The sequence below is a fragment of the Panthera leo genome, chromosome B3 (assembly GCF_018350215.1).
Source record: "Panthera leo isolate Ple1 chromosome B3, P.leo_Ple1_pat1.1, whole genome shotgun sequence".
Lineage (NCBI taxonomy): Eukaryota > Metazoa > Chordata > Mammalia > Carnivora > Felidae > Panthera > Panthera leo.
Genome location: NC_056684.1, coordinates 8,406,757 through 8,421,228, shown reverse-complemented (window position 1 = coordinate 8,421,228; position 14,472 = coordinate 8,406,757). Strand labels below are relative to the sequence as shown.

General features: G+C 36.3%; 1 protein-coding gene and 1 pseudogene across 3 annotated transcripts in view; one reads left to right on the top strand and one right to left on the bottom strand.

Moving 5' to 3' along the window:
* AGBL1 (AGBL carboxypeptidase 1) overlaps window positions 1-14,472 on the top strand; it is a 774,608-nt gene that overhangs the window by 733,137 nt on the left and 26,999 nt on the right. The window lies entirely within an intron of this gene.
* On the bottom strand, window positions 5,230-5,343 carry LOC122223483 (annotated as a pseudogene).

Below are 14,472 nucleotides of genomic sequence, written 5' to 3'. Positions count from 1 at the left end.
TATATAAATTTTTTTTAAAAACCCTAAACACAATGCGAAAATGCTTATAAATGAATCACAGAATCATGATGAAAATCCTACAGGTTAAAAATGAATGGATTGTTTAAAAAAAAAAAAAAACAGGCTGTAAAAGAAAATCTATAGTTCTAACTACCCTAAGCAGAAAACAAATATGTTTAGAAACAAAGAAAGTAATTCTTCAATTTAACAGGTGAGAAGTAGAAACGAGTAAACCCAAATCAAGAAGCAGACAAAGAAAAGAAGAAGAAGCAGCAGAAATGGATGAAAAACATAATGAAAAATAAGGGAAGAAAAAATAAAGATTGAAAAGAAAACAAACTGTTGGTTCCTAAAAAAACAAGATAAATAAGCTTCTGACAAGCATGATTTTAAAAAAAGAGAGATGAAAATAAATCCTGACTGTGACCTAGATATAATGACAAAATTAACAGACATTTTTACCATGTTGAAAAGGTATGAAATACACATAAGTAGGTGCATAAAATTATATGAAATGAATTAATTTTACAAAATATATAAACAATCAGATTTGAGGAAAAATGTAAAAATCAATTAGACTGTATTTTTAATATATTGAAATGGAATTACAAATCTTTGCTCGATACTAAAACAAGTAAAAAATTTGTAATTCAATAATTTACATGTTTTTGTGGGCATGGAGAAACATGTAGTGTCCAGTATTTCTGATGGAAGTGAGGCTTGCAGCTATGGTTTTAGAAGAGAGAGAGAAAGATTTTGCAGAATTATTTCATATGATTGTGTGGGGAGCAAAGCCTATAGCCATGGGGCAAGCCAGCAGCACGGAGATTCAGGTGAGAGTTGAGCCTGCTGGAAACTCAGGCAGAATTTCTGTATTGAAGTCTGGAGGCATAATCCTTTCTTTTCTTTCTTCTTTGGCAAAACTCGATCTTTGCTCTGTAATTGATTGCATGAGGCCTACCTACATCCACATTTTAGAGGCTAATCTGCTTTACGTGAAGCCAGCTGATTTTATTTTATCTTATTTTCTTTTATCTTATCTTATTTTATCTTGTTTTATTTTATCTTATTGAAGTATGTTAGTTTCAGGAGTACAACATAACGATTTGACAAGCCTACATGTTATGCTATGCTCAGCACAAGTGGAGCTACCATCTGTCCCCGTGCACCACTATTACACTACCACCGACTGTATTCCCTGTGCTACACTTCTTATTCCCTTGACTTATTTATTTCAAAACTGGAAGCCTGTACCTCCCACTCCCCTTCATCCATTTCACCCATTCCCCACTCCCCTCCTCTCTGGCAGCCATATATTTCTTCTGTGTATTTTTTTGTTTCTGCTTTTTGTTTGTTTATTCCTTTTTTTTTTTTTTTTTTTAGATTCCACACAGTAGTCAAATTATTTGGAGTCTGTCTTTGTCTGACTTATTTCACTTAGAATAATACCCTCCAAGTCCATTCATGTTGTAATGAAAGGCAAGATCTCATTCTTTTTTACGGCTGAATAATATTCAATTGTGTATACATATGTGCCACATGTTCTTTATCCATTAGTCTATGAATGGACACTTGGATTGCTGCCATATCTTGGTGATTATAAATAATACTGCAATAAACATAGAGGTAAATATATCTTTTCAAATTAGTATGTTTGTTTTCTTTGGGTAAATACCCAGTAGTGGAACCTACTTTTTAAAAAATTTTTAATTTAAAATTTAATTTAAATTGAATTAATTTAAATTTTCTTTTAATTTAAAAAAATTTTTTAATTAAAAAAAATTTTAAGGAAGCACCATACTGTTTTCCACAGAGACTGTACCAATTTACATTCCCACCAACAGTGCACAAGGGTTCCTTTTTCTCCACATCCTTACCAACACCTACCTATTTCTCCTCTTTTTGATACTATCCATTCTGACAGGTGTGAGGTGATACCTCATAGTAGTTTTAATTTGCATTTCCCTGAGGATTAGTGCTATTGAACTAATAGACATGAAAATGTCTATTAGCCATCGGCATGTCTTATTTGGAAAAATGTCTATTCAAGTCCTCTTCTCACTATTAATCACATTATTTGTTTTGTACATGTGTGTTGGATTAAGTTCTTTATATATTTTGGCTATTAACCTCTTATTAGGTATATTATTTGCAAATATCCTCTCCCATTTAGTAGTTTGCCTTTTCGTTTGTTGATGGTTTCCTTTGCTGTGGCAAAGCTTTTTATTTTGGTGTAGTCCCAATAGTTTATTTTGCTTTTGTTTCCCTTGTCTGAGGAGGCATATCTAAAAAATGTTGCTGAGACCAATGTCAAAGAGATTACTACCTATGCTTTCTTCAAGGAGCTGTATGATTTCAGGTCTCATATTTAGGTTTCCATGCATTTTGAGTTTATTTTTGAAAATGGTATAAGAAAGTGCTTCAGTTTCATTCTTTTGCATGGAGCTGGCCAGTTTTCCCAGCACCATTTTTTGAAGACTGTCTTTTCCCCATTATATATTCTTTTATCATATATTCTTAGCTCCTTTGTCATAGATAAAGCCAACTGCTTTTAAATGTTAGTCACATCTACAAAACACCCTTATAGCAAACATTCACCCTAATGTTTGACTAAACAACTGATCACCATTATCTAGCCAAGTCAACACTTAAAATTAACCATCACATACGTCAGAGATGAATTACTATTTAGCAATCATAAGTAATGAATTACAAAAGAGATCCTCTTTCTCCACATCCTCGCCAACATCTGTTGTTGCCTGAGTTGTTAATGTTAGCCATTCTGACAGGTGTAAGGTGGTATCTTATTGTGGTTTTGATTTGTATTTCCCTGATGATGAGTGATAGTGAGCATTTCTTCATGTGTTGGTTGGCCATCTGAATGTCTTCTTTGGAGAAGTGTCTATTCATGTCTTTTGCCCATTTCTTCACTGGATTATTTGTTTTTTGGGTGTTGACTTTGATAAGTTCTTTGTAGATTTTGGATACTAACCCTTTATCTGATATGTTATTTGCAAATATCTTCTCCCATTCTGTCGGTTGCCTTTTAGTTTTGCTGATTGTTTCCTTCACAGTGCAGAAGCTTTTTATTTTGATGAGGTCCCAGTAGTTCATTTTTGCTTTTTTTTCCCTTGCCTCCAGAGATGTGTTGAGTAAGAAGTTGGTGCGGGCAAGATCAAAGAGGTTTTGCCTGCTTTCTCCTTGAGGATGTTGATGGCTTTCTGTCTTACATTGAGGTCTTTCATCCATTTTGACTTTATTTTTGTGTATGGTGTAAGAAAGTGGTCCAGTTTCATTCTTCTGCATGTCGCTGTCCAGTTTCCCCAGCAGCACTTGCTGAAGAGACTGTCTTTATTCCATTGGATATTTGCAAGATGGTGCAGCCACTCTGGAAAACAGTATGGAGGTTCCTCAAAAAAACTAAAAATAGAACTACCCTACTGCCTGGCAATTGCACTACTAGGCATTTATCCAAGGGATACAGGTGTGCTGTTTTGAAGGGACACATGCACCCCCATGTTTATAGCAGCACTATCAACAATAGCCAAAGTATGGAAAGAGCCCAAATGTCCATCGATGGATGAATGGATAAAGAAAATGTGGTGTATACATACAATGGAGTATTACTTGGCAATCAAAAAGAATGAAATCTTGCCATCTGCAACTACGTGGATGGAACTGGAGGGTATTATGCTAAGTGAAATTAGTCAGAGAAAGACAAAAATCATATGACTTCACTTATATGAGGACTTTAAGAGACAAAACAGATGAACATAAGGGAAGGGAAACAAAAATAATATAAAAACAGGGAGGGGGACAAAACAGAAGAGACTCATAAATATGGAGAACAAACTGAGGGTTGCTGGAGGGATTGTGGGAAAGGGGATGGGCTAAATGAGTAAGGGGCACTAAGGAATCTACTCCTGAAATCATTGCTTCACTATAGGCTAATTTGGATGTAAATTAAAAAAAATAAAAAATAAAGTTAAAAAAATAAGTAATGAACTACATTTTCAAAGAGCAATATAACGGTATCTCAAAAATATTAGTAAAGTAAATAAGAAACTGAATGGGATGACTATGTAAGTACAACACATGCAATTTACTACACACACACACACATATATATGTATATATATATATATACATATACACACACACACATACATAAAACAGAGTAGCATAGATTGTTCAAAATGTAGTGGACATCTAGGTGGGAGTGTGCAAAGGTGATGAAGCACAAAAAGAAAAAAAAAATACATGAAACACTAGAGGTGCCTTGCATGATCTGAATGTAAGAGCATCCATTCATTAGGGACTGAGGAGTATGATTAACTCAGTTCTGTGCACGTGAGATAGAGAATCAAGTGTAATATCTTAATTGAACACAATTAAACTATTTTTAAAGTTCATATTGAATATTCTATGGCACTTTGAGATTAAAGGACATTTACTGAAGCTGGGAAGCGTACCTACTAAAATCCTACAGAAAATGTCTCTCTTTAAGATGGACGTCAACCATCACCTCTGTCATCACATGGTCATGAGGGACACAGCACTAACACAGAACAAGAAAATAAATACAACAGATGATGATTGGAAGAAAGTTAAAAATGCCTCATTATTCTCAGGTGATAGATGAATGTCTACAAAGAAAATGTAGGGAAATTCTACACAAAAATATTTAGATGGACTAGAAAATTTCAGCAAGGTTATTGAAGGTTTTTTTTTAAGTAATCTCTATGCCCAAAGTGGGTCTTGAACTCATAACCTTGAGATCAAGAGCCACATGCTCCACAGACTGAGCCCGCCAGGTGCTATTAATATGTGATATATTATAAAATACCAATATATAAAATTAATAACATGCCTATATAGCAGTAGCAAACAATACGTAATTTCTAAAATTGCAGCAAAAGGAAATCAGGTGTTAATCCTGTAATATATCTAACAAAAATATAAATCATCTTTCAGAGTAAAAATATAAATTTTAATTAAAGGACCTTTAAAGAGACCAAAAAAAGCATAGATCTATAATGTACTAAATAGGAAGAATCAATATAATAAAACTGTCAATTGTTGTCATAGTAATCGATTAGCTAAACACAAACTGATTAAAATCTGAAAAGGGTTTTTCTTGAGAAACTAATTCTAAAATCCATAAAAATGAATTAAAAAAAAAAAAACATCCAGTGTACTTCTGGGGGAAAAACAAAAGGTTAAGAGGGAATGGGGTAGGTGGTACTTAAATTTTCAAGTAAATATGATGACAAATCTCTCAACTTATTAAACTGATAAGAACAGATACTACACTTGATCTTAGCCAAAAGGCCGAGAAGCGATGAAATCTCTCAACTTATGTAGTCACTTCAGAGTTTCTTAACATTAGTACTACTGGCATTTGGACCAGATCGTTCCTTGTTGTGAGGAACTGTTCTGTGCATTGCAGGATGTTTAGTAGGATCCTTGGCTTCTACTTCCGCAGTTGTGACAATCAAAAGTGTCTGCAGACTTTGCCACATGTCCCCTTCTGGGAAAATTGCCCTGATTGAGCACCACTGCGTTAAAATAATTAAAATCATTCGATATTGGCATTGGTGTAGACAGACAGACTCATTACAGAGAGGAAAGAAACAGGAATCAGATGTACATGGGCATCTGCATATATAGAAGTGCTATTACAAATTCAAGGGGAAAGCTTCAACAGAGGATTCTCTGATAATTAGCTACGTATGGAAACTGATAAGTCAAATAGATGTCTTATATCAAACAAAAAAATAAATCTCTGATTAATTAAAGAACTAAGTGTGAAGATCTGAATGCAAAATTAAAGCAGTATCCAACCTTTTACTAGCATTTTCACTTGTATCAATCAGTCCTAGAACAACTTCACACATATATTCAAGGAGATATTTCAGATACTTATTTTGCCCCAGTTTGTATGAGCAAAAACATGCATTGGGAACAATTTTACTATCTCTCATTAAGATAAATACACTTTATTTTTAATTTAATGGAATACTATGTATCTGTTTAAATGAATTAGCTAGATCTAAAACTATCAGCAATTTTGGAGTAAACCTCCAAAAAAAAAAAGTAATACCAAGAGAAAAAAGCAAATTGTAAACTGATAGTTACAGTAAGATATCATATATTTAAAATGTGAAAACAATAAAACACTATAGAATAGTATATATTTTATAGTAGCCTACAAATACATTAATAGATGGAACACCAGGAGGAAAAAAATTATCTTTCTGAGAAGCAGGGGAGGACAGACAGAGGGATGATGTGGGATTTTAATTACAGATTTAAATAAATCTGTAATTAGAAAATGTTCTAAAGGAAATGTGGCACAATTTTAATATTTGTTAACGTTTGATCATCAAACATAAAACTATGTTATATACAGATGATAGATAGATAGATAGATAGCTATTTCTATGTGTGGAAAGTGTGTTCATAATAAAAATATAAGGTATTCTTGGTTGCCTGTACCATTGATTAGAGATATTGTTAGTGTCTAGAGACAAAATTAAATCTACCTATAAATATAAAAAATGCAATTTAGATGAGTGGTTGACAGGCCAAAGGTGACTTCCAAGGCAAACTTTCTTTTGCATCCCTCTCCTGTAAAAGTGTCCCTGCATGAGATACAGGGTGCTTCCGAGTTTTCTTAGCAAAGGCTCCACGTTCCTGCATGAGGGCCAACTGAACACATGGATGTTCTCTTTCCTGCTCGGGAGGTGATCAAAACATACACTTTAAAACCTTCTTCTGTTTTGCATTGTGACTTTGCAGCAGGCTTTCCACTTTTATTCAAATGAATTTTAATGCATGACAACATGAATTCAAATTTTTCTATATTACAGATAGCTAACTGATGAATCAACGTGATTTTTCTTCCCTGTTTATTAATGAACCCTCTCTTTCTTCTTCTCCCCTCTTTACTCTTTACTTCTTTTTCTCACCTCAACACATTCATCTCTGTTCTCATTTGCTTGAATGTCCTTTCACTGGGCTTATCTTTTTCTTACAAAGCCAAAATAATGATGCACATTATTCTTATCCGGCTCTCTTCTTACTTTTCCATTTCCAGCACAGATTTGGCCTAACCAGTGGATCATTGATTAGATGTTTACACAGTACACTGGATCTTTATTGCCCCCATTCATTTGTCTTATTCAAGGGAAATAAGATTAGATCTACTTTAATTATGTCATTTCTAAAGATATGTAAAAACTTTTAAAGTTTGGGGGAAATACAGAGTGGATAATGTTCCAAAATATGGCTGTTGTTGTTGTTGTTGTTGTTGTTGTTTTTAATAATTTAATAGTAGGCCTCCTACCTCTTTAACCTTTCTATGTTGAATTGAAAACAAGCAAAACAAAAGTACAGGATACGATTTATCTTGCTCTCCACGAAGAAGTCTGACTCAAAATACCTTCTCTGGAAGGAGAGACAGGCATAGGACTGGAGCAGATGTTTCCCCCTTGAGTTTTTATTTAGGCACCTCTTCCAAATCTGACATGCACTCAAGGCTTTGTCACTCTAATTACCATTAAGTTCTCTTTCCTTTTATCACTCACACACTCAGACCTATAAACTCCAGGCAATCCCGTATCAGTGACAAGTGTGAATTATCTGATTGAGATGAACTACATTCACCACTTTCTTTACAGATGAGAGGTGCTTTATTTCCATCAGGTGCAGATCAGGTTGGAATTTGGTTTGACACAAGAGGTGGTCATTGTCATGACCCCTGGGAGAGTACCCACCCAGAGTTTGAGTCCCCTTTTACTCTCTCAGAAGCAAAAAGAAGCCAAAGAGGGTCCACCCTGCAGTTCTACTCTAGGAGTCCTGAAAAATCAGTCAGTATGAAGTCAAAGCTATCACCATGGTGACCAAAGTGGTCCCAATCCAGCTTTCCAGGAGAGTGCAGAAGGGCTGTAACCAGGACCTGATGCCAGCCAGATAGCGGAATGGCCAGAAAGCCTGAAAGTCAGGAAAAACCATCGTTTGCTTCATTTTCCCCCATAAAACACTGAACAAACCTCTGGTGTTGTGTCAAGAGAGTCCTTATTTGCAGTCATATGATGTTACTATTTTCTATTACAAATTGCAAATTCAATTCCCAAATTCAATTATCCTGGAGACAGCCAACCAGTAAGCTTAGCAGTGTCTGAAAAGGAGAACAAGTAGTACACAGGTTTATAAACACATATAGAAATACAAAACTGTTCACATATAAGCTCCAGTAAAACTGAAAATGGACAGCTGATAAATCCAGACTGGGGTAGAAATGGAGCAAGGGAGTTTTGGTGGTCAGACCTAAGACAGAATCTGGATTTGTGTGTCTTCTGGAACAGTATTCCAAAATGATCCTCCATGAGGGACACTCTATTTCTTTAATTTTTAAAATGATTATTATTATTTTTTTTTTTTTTTTTGAGAGAGAAAGACAGATTGTGAGCAGGGGAGGGGCAAGAGAGAGAGAGAGAGAGGGAGACACAGAATCCAAAGCAGGCTCCAGGCTCCGAGCTGTCAGCGCAGAGCCTGACGCGGGGTTCAAATTCATGAACCGTGAAATCATGACCTGAGCCGAAGTTGGATGCCTAACCCATGAGCCACCCAGGCGCCCATATTTTTTTTAATGGCCAGTGAAGCTTGGGAAACTGCATAATTCAACTTCTCCTAGAGATTCATAAAAGGTATTAAACATATTTAAGAGTCCAAACATCCTTAAAGAAATCTCGTCTTACTTTATTTAACATTCCCCCAATTTGTTTAACCATAACACGTTTTTTTCTTAAGAAGCCTTTTTGGCAGTTCTCAGAGCTTTGAGAAACAATGATGCAGTGTAAATAAAGGCATCCCTTTAAAGATAAGACTCACATTCTAAGATTTTTTATTAGAAAAATAATAATAAATAATAAATATAATAAATAATAAATAAAAATAATAAAATAAATAAAATAAAATAAAATAAAATAAAAATAATAAAATAATAATAAATAATAATAAAAATAAAAAACTCAGTTTCACAAGACATGTTGTCTTGTTTTACAAGACATGTTTTGAGTTTTACAAGACATGTTTTACTGAGTTTTACAAGACATGTTTTGAGGCAAGACCTATTTAGGTCTTTGCTATTCAAAGTGTGGTTCCTGGAACAGCAACATTGGCATCACCACAGAACCTGTTAGAAATGCAGAACTCTGGTTCTGCCCCAGAGCTATGGAACCAGAATCTTGCATCATCTCTAAGAAGCCCCAGGTTACTCTGCTGCACAGAAAGTGTGAGGAAGCGTATTTTAGGAGACTCACACCTTTTTTAACTTGAAAAAATTTTTTAAGTTTATTTTTGAGAAACACAGAGATAGCATGAGCAGGGTAGGGACAGAGAGAGAGAGAGGGAGAGAGAGAATCCCAAGCAGGCCCTGCACCATCAGCACAGAGCCTGATGTGGGCCTAGAACCCACAAAACCATGATATCATGACCTGAGCAGGAGCCAAGAGTCGGATGCTTAACCAACTGAGCCACCCAGGCACCCCAGCAGATTCTCAGATTTTCTAAAGTATATGGATTTCATGCCTCTCTGTAAGCAAGCTGGGAAATACAAACGAGAATTATATAATTAAGGTTAATGGCGTTTATCTTTTAAAATTTGAACATTGAAAAATTTTTAAGAGAGTAAAAGTTATATTAAAATGTAATGTAAACCTTAGGGGTGCCTGGATGGCTCAGTCGGTTGGGTGTCCAACTTCGGCTCAGGTTATGATCTCACGGTTCGTGAGTTTGAGCCCCTCACTGGATTCTGTGCTGACAGCTCGGAGCCTGGAGCCTGCTTCGTATTCTGTGTCTCCTTTCTCTGCACCTCCCCCACTCATGCTCTGTCTCTCTCTGTCTCTCTGTCTCAAGTAAATAAACATTTAAAAAATTAATATATATATACACACATACATACACACACACACACACACACACACACACACACACACACATATATACATATATATAATTTAAACCTTGAAGAGGTGACCAGTTTAAATAAATGCATATCAGCATTGGGTCTGGATCCAAATAACTGCATCAACATGTATGATTAAATCAAGAGAATGGCAGAATACACAAAACCAGAACAAAGTTACAACTCCCATCTGACTGGGACTTAGATTTGTTTTTTTAACGTTTATTTATTATTGAGAGACAGAGAGACGCAGAGCATGAGCAGGGGAGGGGTAGAGAGAGGGGGAGACACAGAATCTGAAGGAGGCTCCAGGCTCTGAGCTGTCAGCACAGAGCCCGACGCGGGGCTCAAACCCACAAACTGTGAGATCATGACCCGAGCCAAAGACGGTTGCCCAACTGACTGAGCCACCCAGGCGCCCTTTGACTGGGACTTAGAACAATTTTCTTGTGAGAAGGGAAAAGCATTTGGTCACACACATACGCTGTAGTTATATTGACACATTATACGCAGAATCCTCATTCCATTTTCCAAAAGGGGCAACTGTAAGGCTTAGAAATATTCTTATTATTTGAAAATATCTGTGCTAACATTTGTGCATTACTCACTTACTGGTTTATGAATTCATTTCACAAGTATTTTCACTGGATTTAACACTATCCTGAGATCGGTAAGACATAAAATTTCCCATGAGAGGGCACATAATCTTGTTTATTAGATGGATTATAATTAATCCACCAGGTTGAAAGCATGCACATTGCAAGGTTACGACAAAGAGTTCTATAAATAAAAAAAAAAAACATACATGACAGATGTTAGGTACATATGAGAGTGTGTTTAAGGATCTGGAAAAATCCCCATGTCATTATTTATCTGTGTCTTCTCATATCACTCAGAGGTAGTAGAGAATTAGTGTAGTATATAGGTAGAGGGTGGAGTAAGATTCTCCTTCTTCCAAGTCTCTGTGTTAGTCTTTTTTGACTTCCTGCCTTCCTTATTGAACTACTGTTCAATGGTTTTTCTGAACAATGGTTCTTTGAAGACAGTAGCTTCCCAGTGGATGCTTGATTCTTTTCAGCACTACCTAGTATCAAGCTGATCTCAGAGTTCATACATGTAAAGCTCAGGATAAGAGATCTTGGAGAAAGAATTATGAGTGATTCAAAGGTAAAACATTGGCATAATTTAAGAAGGGAAGCCAGCTTTGCATGCAATTAAGCTAGTGAAATATGTGAGCCAGGAAATATACTGTGTGTTCATGTGCATGCCTGTGTGTGTGTGTCTGTGTGTCTGTGTGTGTGTCCCAGATTCTGGTTTAGTGGCTGCTCCCTGTACTGAAGGTAACCAAAATATAAGGAGAGGATAATTTAACAAAGTCTAACTGGTGATATCTGTGCTCATTAAGATAGGTATTCTTATTTATAAAGATAAGAATGATATGATCATATTTGTTAGGATTTAGAAAAAGATAAGAGGTAAGTCTATCAAGAATGGCCCAGGGGTGCCTGGGTGGCTCAGTCAGTTAAGTGTCTGACTCTTGATCTTGGCTCAGATCATGATCTTATGGTTGGTGGGTAGGCTATGCACTGTCATTGGGGAGCCTGCTTGGGATTCCCTCTCTCCCTCTCTCCTTGTCCCTCCCCTGCTCACACACTCTCCTCTCAGAATAAATAAACTTTATCTCTCTCTCTGTCTCTCTCTGTCTCTGTCTCTCTCTGTCTCTCTCTCTCTGCCTCTCTCTCTGTCTCTGTGTCTCTCTCTGTCTCTCTCTCTCTCTCTCTCTCTCTATATATATATATATATATATATATATATATATATATATATATATACATATAAAAGAATGACCTAAACTGGGGCACCTGACTGGCTCAGTTGGTAGGGCATGCAACTCTTGAACTCAGGGTTGTAAGTTCAAGCTCCACGTTGGGTATAGAGATTACTTAAAAATAAAATCTTAAAAAAACAAAACAAAACAAAAAGAATGGCCCCAAATATGCAGAAACTGGTGTCAGGAACAGAGAAGAGACTGTGTCAATAACTCCACTGAGAGGTGATAAGGATATGAAACAAGGAATGTTCTATGGAGATAAAGTAGCAGGGAGGATATGAAGCACAATATTTAAGAACGCTGGAAGTGAATGGCATCACAGACAGTGAATAACCCCCTCTGGAGCAGAAGTACAGGGAAGTGTTAATAAATATCAGGTGTCTATCACAGTGTATAGGAGAAATTTCTTAAGACAGGGAAGTGTTTATAAATATCAGGTGGCTATCACAGTGTATAAGAGAAATTTCTTAAGACTTTTGGGAATAGAGAGCAAACTATTTTGTCACATTCATTTTAAGAACTTGACATGACTTACGTGTTGGAAAGAATTTACTTCTGGAAAACTAAGAGACACTCTGATATAACCCAAAGAAAAGGAGAAAGGAGACCAATTGTTTTTGCCTTCTTGAACTAAGCTGAAGTTCATGATAGAGAAGTACAAGGGTTCTCAGTTTTCCTTGTACATGTTGCAGTTTATTTTGCTGGAAGAGGAAGGAAATCGACAGTCTGTCCAGCGAGGAACAAAGATTAAACTTTGGTATAAAAAACGTCGGCATTTTATCTCCATAGAACCACAACACCAGTGATAGGATAGAAGGAAGGGGAAAACAAGGAAGATAAAAGGAATAGAAAGGACGAGGAAAAAGACAAGAGAGAAGGGAGGAGGAGAAGGGGGAATAGGAAGAAATGAGAGGGTCCTGTTGTCTGTGAAGCCAGCCCAAGAAACCATAATAGAACTTTCTTTCTTTAAAGAACAAACATACTGTCTCTTGCCTCTCAGCCTCCTCTTTTTGCTGTCTGTGCTTTGTAACAGCCTCTCATTCTTCATCTCTTTGAACACTGGAAGCCCCCTGACTACTCCCCTCCTATAAGACACCAAAGATCAAATTAAAATTGCTGTTTCTTTGGAGCCCAGCAATTGAGCCTTATGCTGGAAATATAGAGCCATTTGAGTTTGGCTGAAGAGGTCTTGAAAGAAATGAGGGAAGGCTCTTCATCTAAGAAAATCCATCCTGATTCCCTTGGTATATTGGACCTCATCTGGTATGGACCTAGTTCTTCTAATGGGACCCACCATTGGGAGCCTATGAATACCAACATGAGGACAACTGCTCTTCCATACAAGGTGTCAGCATTAATAATGAAAAGATTTTTTTATGCAACTTGTTTACAAGATCACCTGCAACCAAGTGAAAGCCTTATATTGGGAGAAGTCATGTTCGTGAAAGTTGACATAAATGCTAAATCATGACTCACTTACACTATTCCACTGACCCAGGCGTGTGGATGAGGGCTGTGCTTTTTAACTGAATGGTCAAAAGCAGAAGATATTGACTGACTCCATGAGAAAGAAAAAAAGAAAAAAAGAGAAATTTCTCGTATCCCAGCACCTTTACTAGGAAAGTAAAATGTATGATCTTTCCTTTTACTGCCTAATTTAAATTACTTGGGTAATTATTTGGCCAACTGAACTAACTGATCATGACAGTTTTCCATTCACCCTGGATACTACCTTAGAATCTTTCTTAACACTGTATATAATAAAGACACTGTTGGTAGATAGTTAGTACTCTCTAAACCCTACTTACCAACTCTGTCATAAATTATTTATCTGAGGAGAGCAGGAGAAAGAAGTTTCATAGTTATAAGAATTGGCATCCTTGAAACAGGCTGAGTTGGCCCAACCTGTGACAAAGAGGTGAAATTCTGGCAGCTTCTATGAGGTGGTGACATCTTTTGGTGTACCTCCATACCAAGATTCAGACTTCATCTGGGTTTAGTCCACAGTGGACTGTAAGTCCACTGTACTTATACCATATGGATATAATTGCCAAGGCTACCATCACTCTGTGGATACATCAAACTTTTGGCTGCATGCCATTAAATGTTTGAATTATAAAACTCATTTGTGATCATCACACATTTGGTATATTTATCTGCCTCCCCTTTCCCTATGGGGAAAGAATGCACTGATCATCCTAATGTGAATATTCTGTTTCACAAAAGCTAGATTTCTCACATGTATTCTATATTAATATATTGCAATTCTTATTCTTTTCATTCCCTTAAAACTTAGTTTTGCATAGCCCTACGTGTAATTTCCCCAATTCTTTGCTTTTTAAAAATTTTTTTTCCTGACAATGATAGATCCAGTGTCCCAATAAACTCCATCCAAAACCGATTTTCTGGACCAGGCAACTCTGTTCCTTTCATTATAATCTAGAAATAAGCAGTGTGTATACCTGAATGGTTAAGGGCAAAAAATTTGTATCAGACATATTAGATTTTACAACTGTCTGGCTACGTGACCTTTAGTGAACTTCAAAATCTTTCTATGGCTCACTTTTGGTGCTTGTGAGATAGTAATAAGAGCGTATTAACGATGCTGTAAGCTTTAGTAAGATCAAATGAAATGATAAAGGGATGTGCTCAGCAGTCCCATTAGTTAGCA